Genomic DNA, 12,610 nt, shown 5'->3' with positions numbered 1-12,610 from the left:
ATCCTTCACGTTCCAGAAGAAGAGAATCCAATGAAGAATTGCCCAAGAATCCCATAAATCCTAATCATTACTGTAACAGTTATCATAGAATTAATTCAACAAGAATTTTAAATTAGTTACTAATTTATTTTGTCTTCATGAACCTCTTTCCTTCTGCAATATAAATCTGAACAGTTTTCAAGGTCTACAAAAACATTTCAAAACCTTTAGAACATTTCAGGTTCATCATGTTCCTTTACTACCATTTTGCTTTTTCAGTATGCTCTTAATCTAGGAAATAGCACATCAAGCAATTTCCAAGATTTTTCTTGATTCATCAGATAAATATGATTTGGCATGTCTTCCTACCAAGTGGAAAATTAATAAAGACTAAACTTTGCCTAAATATTTTCTAGCAAAGACTGGGAATATATGCCTCTTCTATAGCCATAACTGCATAATGTCAGTCACGTGTCACTCATCCATAGTAGAAAAGCAGGATGTGGGCAGTCAAATTGCAGTTAATACACTTCCTTATTACAATAGGCATGGAAAACTGAAGTGTGTGTTTACAGGTGACAGCCATTCTATGCCAAACCTGTAGCTCTGACTGGCAAAGTCTAGAATTATCACATGAAGTTCTGTTGAAACAAGCTCTGTGTAAAGATGCATATCGATCACTGCCATAGTAAGTAGATTCCAATATATACTTGTTGGATTGGGTTCATGCTATATGTATACTGTTAATCACATTACATCACTAATCTGGACTTATATGAAAATTTCACTTTAGCCAAAAAAGCAATATTTCATTCCGTGTAGGTAAATATTGCATTTCTGAGAACTATGAAGAGATTGAAGGTGAAACATAAGAGAGTGCAATAATACTCCCAAATCACTATTATCCCAAAGGCATTCAATATACTTTATAGCATCAGTATTGTTCATTATGAGCTCACATGTTCCACCATTTGGAAATCCTTGTCTGATAACTGAAGAATCTATCCAACTCCCCTTGATATAGTTGCAACATTGTAACTATATCGTTTAACTTCTCATAGTATTGCTGAAATCTCAATGGAAAGACAGTTGACTGACCTGCAGAAATTGTACTAATTCTGCTTTATTCTCCATACCTTGTAAATATTTTTAAAATACCAATAAAACAGGAAGGTCTTTACCTTCCATTATTAAAATACACTTGTATTTGGATGTTGTTTATACATAACTCAGGTCCTGAGTAGGTTTTGATCAAGTACATAGTAAATTTTGGGAAAGCATACATCTCTTTTTAATCTATTATACTATTAGCCCAATGCAACACAATAGCTATGTCCAAACATAGGACATATGAATATCTTAAGAATGAGCATAAAGACAGAGAGCTAAAGACAACTTCTGTTCAAAGTAAAAAACAAATTGGAATGCAAGATGCTGGCTCTCATTCTATATAATGTTACAGACAATAATGGACTACAAAATGCTTAAACTTTATAAACCAGAAGCAGTCTGTCTTTGGAGATCAGCCACTTCAAAGGGAAAAATGCTAAAAACTTAGATTAGCAATGATTATTTTCCTCTGGGAGATTGATAAGGGTCCCTTATAGATCCCATACATACAGTTTGATTAATGGAATGCAGTAGATTCCTGAATTAATTTATTCAGGATACCCATAGACCATCATTATTATAAAATGTATATTCCTGTCAAAGTCCTGGTCTTGCTATGGCATACGGAAATGGAATAATAACTTTTCCTCAGTGTCAAGTCAAATTTATTGGAAAACCCAGGGCTATGAAACACACAAGAAATAAACGAGAAGGTGTATTTTCATAGTTAGCATGATCAGTCCCAAACAAATACATGTTGTGCCCATTTTGTGATAGTACTATGGATCTCCATTGCATGTTGCTAAGCATTTAGTTAGCAGACTCTGTAAATTGCTTAAAGAGGGCTGTAGAGCACTATGGAGCAGTATATTAGTCTAAGTGCTATTGCTATGTAGATAGATAGGTAGGTGTTTTATCACATTTAAAAGGGCCACCGACTCTAGAAGACTGGCAGCTTAAAATGTTATTTATAAGGATAAGTGTTATATCTGTAATGAAAGAGATATTGTTTGTCAGTTTGAATTATTCCCTGTAATGTTAATACTATTTGAATTCTGGAGAGTCTTTTCAAGCCTGTACACTATTATCTATTACATGAATATCAGTTGTATTCTGATCTACTTCCCACAATCATATGATTTATAGTTTATACAGTACTGCAAGAACCTATGCTGGATTTATACACTGCTCAAAAAAATAAAGGGAACACACAAAAAAAGACATCCTAGATCTGAATGAATGAAATATTCTTATTAAATACTTTGTTCATTACATAGTTGAATGTGCTGACAACAAAATCACACAAAAATTATCAATGGAAATCAAATTTAGCAACCCATGGAGGTCTGGATTTGGAGTTACATTCAAAATTAAAGTGGAAAAAAACACTACAGGCTGATCCAACTTTGATGTAATGTCCTTAAAACAAGTCAAAATGAGGCTCAGTAGTGTGTGTGGACTCCACGTGCCTGTATGACCTCCCTACAATGCCTGGGCATGCTCCTCCTACAATGCCTGGCGGATGGTCTCCTGAGGGATCTCCTCCCACACTTGGATTAAAGCATCCCGCAACTCCTGGACAGTCTGTGGTGCATCATGGTGTTGGTGGATGGAGCGAGACATGATGTCCCAGATGTGCTCAATTGGATTCAGGTCTGGGGAACGGGCGGGCCAGTCCATAGCATCAATGCCTTCATCTTGCATGAACTGCTGACACACTCCAGCCACATGAGGTCTAGCATTGTCGTGCATTAGGAGGAACCAAGGGCCAACCGCACCAGCATATGGTCTCACAAGGGGTCTGAGGATCTCATCTCGGTACCTAATGGCAGTCAGGCTACCTCTGGTGAGCGCATGGAGGGCTGTGTGGCCCCCTAAAGAAATGCCACCCCAAACCATTACTGACCCACTGCCAAACCGGTCATGCTGGAGGATGTTGCAGGTAGCAGAATGTTCTCCACAGCATCTCCAGACCCTGTCACGTCTGTCATATGTGCTCAGTGTGATTCTGCTTTCATCTGTGAAGAGCACAGGGAGCCAGTGGCAAATTTGCCAGTCTTGGTGTTCTCTGGCAAATGCCAAACGTCCCGCAAGGTATTGGGCTGTAAGCACAACCCCCACCTGTGGACGTCAGGCCCTCATACCACCCTCATGGAGTCTGTTTCTGACCATTTGAGCAGCCACATGCACATTTGTAGCCCGCTGGAGGTCATTTTGCAGGGTTCTGGCAGTGCTCCTCCTGTCCCTCCTTGCACAAAGGCGGAAGTAGCGGTCCTGAGGTTGTTGCCCTCCTACGGCCTCCTCCACATCTCCTGATGTACTGGCCTGACTCCTGGTAGCGCCTCCATGCTCTGGACACTACGCTGACAGACACAGCAAACCTTCTTGCCACAGCTCACATTGTTGTGCCATCCTGGATGAGCTGCACTACCTGAACCACTCGTGTAGGTTGTAGACCTCATCTCATGCTAATACTAGAGTGAAAGCACCGCCAGCATTCAAAAGTAACCAAACCATCAGCTAGAAAGCATAGGAACTGAGAAGTCTGTGGTCACTACCTGCAGAACCACTCCTTTATTGGGGATGTCTTACTAACTGCCTATGCTTTTACCTGTTGTCTATTCCATTTGCACAACAGCATGTGAAATTCATTGTCAATCAGTGTTGCTACCTAAGTTTACAGATGATTTCACAGAAGTGTGATTGACTTGGAGTTCCATTGTGTTTAAGTGTTCCCTTTATTTTTTTGAGCAGTGTATTTAATATCAGCACACCTAAACTTTCGATTTATCTAACGGAGTTAATTTGTAGAAATTTCACTTACAGAATATGATATAAGTGAGCAAGAGGTGAAGAATTTTGACAATTCAGAAGTAAGTAGACTTGATTATTCTTAGTTGTTTAAATCTCAAGATTTACGCTGATTATTCCTAATATACAATTACATATCATGCCGATCACTAATTGTATGCTTATAGTATTTATTTCCTGTTTATTGGTTGTTCTCACAGATTACATTTAAAAAATAATCTCAATTATATATTCTGATAGTCTAAGTCTTGCACGCAAGGAAAGAAGACAAACTTGCTGTGCAAGTTCACCTCCCTAACTGGTATCTAATCCTGGGAAAGCAGCCCAAGGCTCCACCTTTCCAGAGTGCTCACATGGAACTAAACTCTGCCTTTACTCCACAAGAAAAAGAAAGCAATATGGAGATGATTGGGAAAGGATTTTCCATGATCAGGTAGCAATAGTAGAGAAATGTAGTAGTTGTCCTCAATATTTATTTCCTTCTGATTTTAATCTTTCCAATGGCTGTTTTAAAAAACAACAAAACCAGAAAAAATACATAAATGCTGATATTACTGACCGTCTCAACCCCTTTTCAAGCATAGGTTTTTCCTCCTTTAAGTACCTTAGTTTTGGTGCTAGCCATTAGCAAGTTTGCACTTGCTAATATTTGCGCTGTGTCTGTTGACAATCATTAACCATCTGACTTACTGATTTTGAATTCCTTTGAAAATAACTGTAAATCCCCAGTTGAACCATTTTCTCTTAACTCTATCATGTATATATGGTTTTTAAGAGAGAACTGGACACATTAATGGAGGGCTGAAAATATTAAAAATGTTCCATAGGAACAGGCAACATATTTGAAACAGCAGTTGCTATAGAAAATAGCAATCTATTAACCATTGCTCCATGTTTGCTAACTTCCTGAATGTACCTGTTTGGCCTCTGTGGAATAGAGTCTGCTGAATTAGATAGGTGTATATGTGCGTTTATGAACAAATAGATGTACAGCTGCCTTATTTGAGGCTTCCTCCATAGGTATTCTCTTTAAAGGACATTCCATCTGAACACCGTCTGTTTCTGTCTTTTTCTGCCTGAATCACTGATCCAGGTTCAAGGCTAGGTTGCTCCACCTGTTCAGACTTGAAAGAAACGCTCCCTCTAATCTGGATCGGCCAATCCCGTTTCTGTTGCTGAGGCCTGGCTGTTTAACAGGCCGTTGCTCTGGAGACGAGCATTCAAAAACAGACTGACGTCAACGTGTAGCATCCACGGGTGTGAATCTCGCAACGTCACCATTCTTTCGCCCTTCCCCTTCAGCTATCACTGGCAACGCAGACTGCGGCGTCAATCGCGGAGGGGAAGGGAAAGGAAAGGAGGAGGGCCCGGTTGTCATAGCAGCGCCGGGAAGTAGGGTTCGGTTGCCAAAGCAGCGAAGAAGGTAGGGCTCGGTTGCCATGACAGAAAGAAAGACTGTTTTGTTTTGGGGTGGAGCTGTAATTAGCTCAGGCTTAGGGCACCGAGGGGTGTTCCAAGCGTAGAGGTTTCATACCGAGTGGAAAAAGACTGGGCTTTTTTTTGCTGAGCTCTCCGGCTGGGGTTTCAAATTGATGCCCCAGAAATCGCCCTCGGAAATAGGGAGATGATGGGAATTGTGACGTTTCCTTCCAGGCATTTGAATAGTATCTGCTCCCATTTTTGGAATATCTGCAATTTGCACACCACTTCTGCAGGAGGAGGCGGACCTGTTTTTATATATATATTCCCCCCTCCGCTCTCAGAGGAACCTGAGGAAAACCTACAGGCGTGGGCAGAAAAGGGAAATCCATGCCTGACGTATTAAAATAAACACCTCAGGGGAATTAACTAAATGTTGCTCTTTGTTAAGACAAAGCAAAAGATTGGGAACTTTATTTTAGTTTTGATTTCCAAAATAAAGAAGCAGAATTTTAACTAAAATAGGGGAATGTATAAAATAGTCTGTGATCAAGAGTTTACATAAGCATGCATTTTGTATGAGAAAACAAATATTGGCGTTGATTAAAAAACTAATAGATTTTATTTCATATTTCTTTCATTTAGATTGACCTGTATGTGTTGATCCATTACCAAGTATGATTCTGTTGGGAGTTAAAACCCAGCCCTCTTCTAGGAAAATGAAATATTTTAGGATATACTAAAAAGGCAGAATATTTCCCCTAAAAAGAGAAGTAGAAACTCAGAAGCAGAAACTCACCTCAGATGCAGAAGCTCACCCCCACTTTTGTTAATGGGTGGGCTATTAAGACCTGGGCCAGAGTATTCTACATAACAAAGCCCTCTACCCATCTCACCACCTGGCCTGGGAAGATTGCATCAGCCAGCACTTAGGTGAAGCCATGTGGTACAGACAAAATCTACAAAGTTAGCTAAGACCCCCGCCCCATGGAGTCTGACAGCCAATGGGATACATTTCTTACACAGGAACAGGAAACACTCAGGTGGAACTTGGCCAACAGAGGGTATATAACTAAGAGTCTCTCAGCATCTTGGCCCTTCGTTTCCTTCACCCAACATCTTGAAGCATGTGATCGTCCTTTTCACTTTGGAGCGCCAAGCCATGTGATCCTGTCCACAATTAAACCATCTTTCCAAACAGCCTCCATGTTTCCAGTGTCTTTTTCCCCACTTGGAACTGAACCCAGAAGGATATTTTTTCCAACAATTCAAAAAGCAGGTCAACAAGGACAAGCATTATCAAATTATGCTTTGAAAATGCTGAATATTTATTGCTTGTAATTCTTTACACAACACTTCCTTTTTGTGATACATGCAAGCTGGCATAGAGCAATTTTAGAACTCTTGAAGGAAAAGCCACAATTGTTTCATTATTTAAAATCTGTAACCAAGCCAGAGACTTATTCTTTCTCCAAATATTATAGTTTTCCTGGCCTTGGGGTATATTGAAAATTTTTGAGTTTGGAAAATTTTGATTCAGTTATTGTTAGGGCTATTTTAAAGTCAACAGATAATTACCATTTCCTAGAGAAAAAGAATGAAATATAAGTTTTTAAGCATATGTCAAATGCAATACTTCAGACTGAAGAATACGTAATGGCCTTGAAGAAAGTTAGCACCTACCCCTCTTCTAGAAGAATGAAATATTATGATAAATATTAAAAAGGTGTTTAAGGCCAGACAGACTGAATGTGGTGAATAGACACAGATTGCATTGTTGCTGAATGCTTCCTGAAAGAAAGTTGCTGCTAAGTTAAATAAGTCATCAAAAGCCACCTCTCCTTAAATTAAACAATGTTCATCTGTTGCCTGTCACACCCAGATGGTAACATTTACTTTACGTAGTTGGTAAATTTACATACCTGCCTATCTCACCATGAGTCTGAGCTATGTGTACAGTTAAAAATACAAGACAACAGAATAAAATTACAAAATCAATAACATGAAAAACAACACTCACAAAAAACAATCTGTGGGAGAACATAATCAATTTTTCTAGCAATACAGATACTTTGTGGATTCCATATCCATGTTAGCAAACAAAAAATGTAAATTCTCATATCCAGGTGGCCTCAAGACCTTTAAACTGCAGTGATTCACTTAACAGAGGTGGTATTCAGCAGGTTCTGACCAGTTCTGAGAACCGGTAGTGGAAATTTTGAGTAGTTCAGAGAGCTGGCAAATATCACCTCTGACTGGAGATTTTACAGTATCCTTCCCCTGCCACGCTCACAGAAGCCATAGTAAAAAAAAATTAAATCCCACCACTGCTTAATAACTGTAGCAAGAAAGGTAATAAATAGGGGCAAAAATCACAACTGTCTCACTTAGCGACAGATATTTTGGATTCAATTGTAGTAATAAGTTGAGGACTACCTGTATAGAGGTTTAAGCACCAGACTAGAAGCTGGGAATTCATGATTGTAATCCATCAGAAGCATGAAGGCAGTTGAATGATTTTGGGCAAGTCCCTCTCAACCATAGGAATAAGGAAGTGAGAAACCATATCTAAAAATTTTGCTAAGAAAACTGCCAGAACTTTTAATGTCAGAAATGTATGTATGTTTGTGTCAGGGGTGGGACACAAGACCGGTTCTGCGTGGTTCTAAAGAACCGGTAGCTCTGAAGAGCAGCAGACGCTGAACTGGTTCTGTGTTTGGTGCTGTTTGACCCACCCGCCTGCCTGGGCTCTTACCTGTCCTTTATTTCCTGTTTTTTCAACCTCAGCTGCTTTGTGTGGCACAGCTGAGGTTGAAAAAGCAGGAAAAAAGAGGCTTTTCAAATGCTGCGCACCTTTTCAGTTGCAGCACTTTTCAGTTGTCTGGGCGGCACAGCTTAATGTTTTTTTACACACACACGCAGCCCTGTTTTGTGTATACATATACATATGGAAAGATGTCACATAAACTAAAATTAACTCAGAAAACTATTGCCAGAAAGCAGCTAGGCATTAAAAAAGTCATCTGTGAAATGTACAACATTTTGAAGAACCTACACATTTTAAAATCAGAATTAAAAACAACATTAGAATTTTTAATTACAGCATATTCATAACAATCTTTCTATGTATTTTTCTTTCTGCCTATGTTAGGTGAAACTATATGCTTTTGCCAAACTGCTTTTGTAAACTGAATCAAAAATAAAAACTTTCCTCATCTAGATTGTATGTAGACTATTTGGTGTTCTATGTAGCATAGTGTTAAAAGTCATGAGGTTACTCTTTCTTCTATTATTATCTTGCTGAAACCACACACCATTTTAAAAAAAATTCTGTCTTTGTAATAGCTATAATTTCAGGCTCAATAAATTTCCGATCCCAATATGTTTCAGAATGACATAATGAAAAGGGTAAATAAATATGTGGCAAATAATATTAATAAAAATTGTACTTCTGTATATGTAGAGCTGAGTCATGTCATTTTAATTGGAGCTGACATCACTATTCCTATCTTCTAGACATATAAGGAAGTTTCTTTAGACATGTTAGAGAACATCCAAGTGCAGGTAATTCCCCAAATGACATTATGAAGTACTGCTGAAAATAATAATACACCGGTAATAATATAGTATAGTATAGTACAGGTAGTTCTTGACTTACAACAGTTCACTTAGTGATCATTCAGAGTTATAACAGCACTGAAAAAAGTGACTTATGGTCGACCAGTTTTCACACTTATGACCATTGCACCATGGTCACGTGATTTCTATTCAGATGCTTGAAAACTGATTCACATTTATTATGGTTGCAGTGTCCCAGGATCATGTGATCACCTTTTGTGACCTGTCAAGCAAAGTCAATGGGGAAACCAGATTCACTTAACAACAGTGTTATTAATTCAACAACTGCAGTGATTCACTTAACAAATGTGGCAATAAAAGTCATAAAATGGGACCAACTCACTAAACAAATAACACTTAGCAGTTGTAGTCGTAACTCGAGGATTACCTGTATAGTATAGTGTGGTGTAGTGTGGTATGTGGTATGGTGTAGTATAGTAGTAGTAGGGCAGATCCACAAAAACACACTGAGACATAATGGAGACCTAGAAGATGAACAGACCTATGGAACAGCTGTCCTGCCCTACATAAGAGGTACTACAGACAAAATCAATAAGATACTACACAGGCATCACATCAAGACTGCTTTCAAAACAGACAGAAAAATAGCAGCCATCCTAAGAAACCCAAAGATAAAATTGACCTGGAAAACCAAGGCATATATGAAGTCCCCTGTGCATCATGCCCTGCCACATACATTGGACACATCAATAGAAGAATAAGTACCCGCCTGGATGAACACAAAAATGCAGTAAAAAAGCTGGAACACATTCCCTCACTAGTCCAACACATGAAAGCCACAGGTCATAGCATCGACTTCAATGGCACCAAAACCCCAGCCACTATAGAAAACCCCAGCCACAGAATTATCAGAAAAGCCATAGAGACTGAAAAAAAGACCTGAAAGCATGAATAGAAGAGATGACTCCACTAACGGTCAATTATCTGGAAGCCTGCACTCATAAATAAAAAAATCTCCACACCACAAACCAAGCAAACACCTGGGCACAAACAGAACCCCCTGATACCTCCAGCTCAGACACACCTCAACCAGGCATCCAGATGAAACCTAGCTTCCTAATAAATGATAGCCGTCCATTTACTTGGAGCCAAACTGCACTAAAAGTCTCCAATACAGGAACACAATGTTGCCAGCCAATCAAGACAAAAAAAGCCACAAAACAGACAGAAGATATTAGAAACACCAATCAAGCAGAACACAGCAAATTCCAAGACCAATAAACACAGACCAAGACTCCCAACCAATCAGGATGAAGAAAAAAGCATTCTGGCACAGCAGTAGGCTAGCCCCAAATTTAAAACTGAAACAGCTGAGAAAGTCTGACTCAGACGAACACAACACAAGCCTGATGATGGCAGATGAGATTCTGCCGAAACATTGCTACAACTTTAAAAGCACAACTATAATGACGTTTTATATATATATATATATATATATATATATATATATATATATATATATATATATATATATATATATATATATATATATATATTTGTTTTCTGAGGTTCTCATGGTATTTATATGTGGATCTTTGGTTGTTCGGGTTTCTCCGCAAGATTCAAGTATCTAGGCAACGTTTGATGAAGTCTCATTCATCATCTTCAGGCTTCTGTCTCCGGCTCTGTGCTTTTCAGAGTAATGTGAGATTGCAGCTGCTTCCTCCTTTTAACTGCCAGTGGGGTGGGACTTGATTGGGTGGGGGCTTGGCTGTGTTCTGATTGGGTGGGGGTGTGTTCTCATTGGTAGGGGTTTGGTTGTGTTCTGATTGGTTGGGGGTTAGCCGTGTTCTGATTGGTTGGAGGCGTGTTCTGTTCAGGTGGGGCTTGGCTGTGCCCGGTTAGTCTTAGTAGCTGGGGATTTGAACTGGTGAGTTGTGATCTTGCTGTTTGGCTTCTAGTTCGTGGTCCTGTTGCATCTTCATAGTGGGTGTCGGTTTGCTTCATGTATGGCTCGGAGGGGTTTGAAGTGGGTAGTGATGCAGCTGTAGTGCAGCTTCTGGTCCATGGTCGTGTCTCATCTTCTGAGTGGGTGAGAGTCTGTTTTCTACATGGAAGTGTGGTGGTGGCATCTTGTGTGGCTCTCATGGGTGTGGGTCTGGTGTCCTTCTTCATGTTAGGTACTCGTCTGTTCATGAGGGCGGGTTTCCAAATGGCTGGAAGGCGGGAGGTGTCATCTCGTTTGTTCATGCTGTGTGGCCGTTTTTCTATCTCTATGGCTTCTCTGATTATTCTGCTGTTGAAGTGTTCGGTTTTGGCGATAGTTCTGGTATTTTTAAAATCAATTTCATGTCCTGTGGCTTTGAGGTGTTGGACCAGGGAAGAGGTCGTTTCTTCTTTTTTGATTGAGTTCTTATGTTCTTCATGCGTGCACTTATTCTTCTGTTAGTTTGTCCAATGTATGTGGTCGGGCATCCCTGCACTGCCTGCCCGACCACATACATTGGACAAACTAACAGAAGAATAAGTGCACGCATTGAAGAACATAAGAACTCAATCAAAAAGAAGAAACGACTCTTCCCTGGTCCAACACCTCAAAGCCACAGGACATGAAATTGATTTTAAAAATACCAGAACTATCGCCAAAACCGAACACTTCAACAGCAGAATAATCAGAGAAGCCATAGAGATAGAAAACGGCCACACAGCATGAACAAACGAGATGACACCTCCCGCCTTCCAGCCATTTGGAAACCCGCCTCATGAACAGACGAGTACCTAACATGAAGAAGGACACCAGACCCACACCCATGAGAGCCACACAAGATGCCACCACCACACTTCCATGTAGAAAACAGACTCTCACCCACTCAGAAGATGAGACACGACCATGGACCAGAAGCTGCACTACAGCTGCATCACTACCCACTTCAAACCCCTCCGAGCCATACATGAAGCAAACCGACACCCACTATGAAGATGCAACAGGACCACGAACTAGAAGCCAAACAGCAAGATCACAACTCACCAGTTCAAATCCCCCAGCTACTAAGACTAACCGGGGCACAGCCAAGCCCCCACCTGAACAGAACACGCTCCAACCAATCAGAACACGGCTAACCCCCAACCAATCAGAACACAACCAAACCCCTACCAATGAGAACACACCCCACCCAATCAGAACACAGCCAAGCCCCCACCCAATCAAGTCCCACCCCACTGGCAGTTAAAAGGAGGAAGCAGCTGCAATCTCACATTACTCTGAAAAGCACAGAGCCGGAGACAGAAGCCTGAAGATGATGAATGAGACTTCATCGAAACGTTGCCTAGATACTTTGAATCTTACGCGGAGAAAACCCGAACAACCAAAGATCCATATATATATATATATATATATATATATATATATATATATATATATATATACATACAATTTTAATATGACATACTTTACTATAGGCATGAGTATCACATTCAGATGAATCCCAAGACAAAACAAATTAGTTCAGACTTCGGAAGTTGCAGGTGTGTGTGTTTCTTTGCTTTTTTTTTTGTTTGTTTCAAACAGCCTGAATTCTGATGAGGTCTCCCTGAGGGAATTTAATTTAAAAGCGTACAAAAATATTGATAGATATTATTTCCAAGCAGTGCAGCACACATAAAAAGGGATGAGGTCAAATTGTGTGATTGTGCCCAGCACCGTGACTTTCTT

General features: G+C 39.9%; 1 long non-coding RNA gene across 1 annotated transcript; it reads left to right on the top strand.

The window, feature by feature from the left end:
- Positions 1-535: 535 nt before the first annotated feature.
- LOC148128238 (uncharacterized) lies at positions 536-6,519 on the top strand. Its single transcript, XR_015741096.1, has 3 exons — positions 536-667; positions 4,994-5,323; positions 5,965-6,519. It is a non-coding gene; the product is annotated as an uncharacterized LOC148128238 (long non-coding RNA).
- Positions 6,520-12,610: the final 6,091 nt, after the last annotated feature.

The sequence above is a fragment of the Pseudonaja textilis genome, chromosome 1, assembly GCF_049901715.1.
Source record: "Pseudonaja textilis isolate UNSWEBS1 chromosome 1, rPseTex1.2, whole genome shotgun sequence".
Taxonomy (NCBI): domain Eukaryota; kingdom Metazoa; phylum Chordata; class Lepidosauria; order Squamata; family Elapidae; genus Pseudonaja; species Pseudonaja textilis.
The sequence above is the reverse complement of the archived record's forward strand: the minus strand, read 5'-3'. Positions and strand labels throughout refer to the sequence as shown.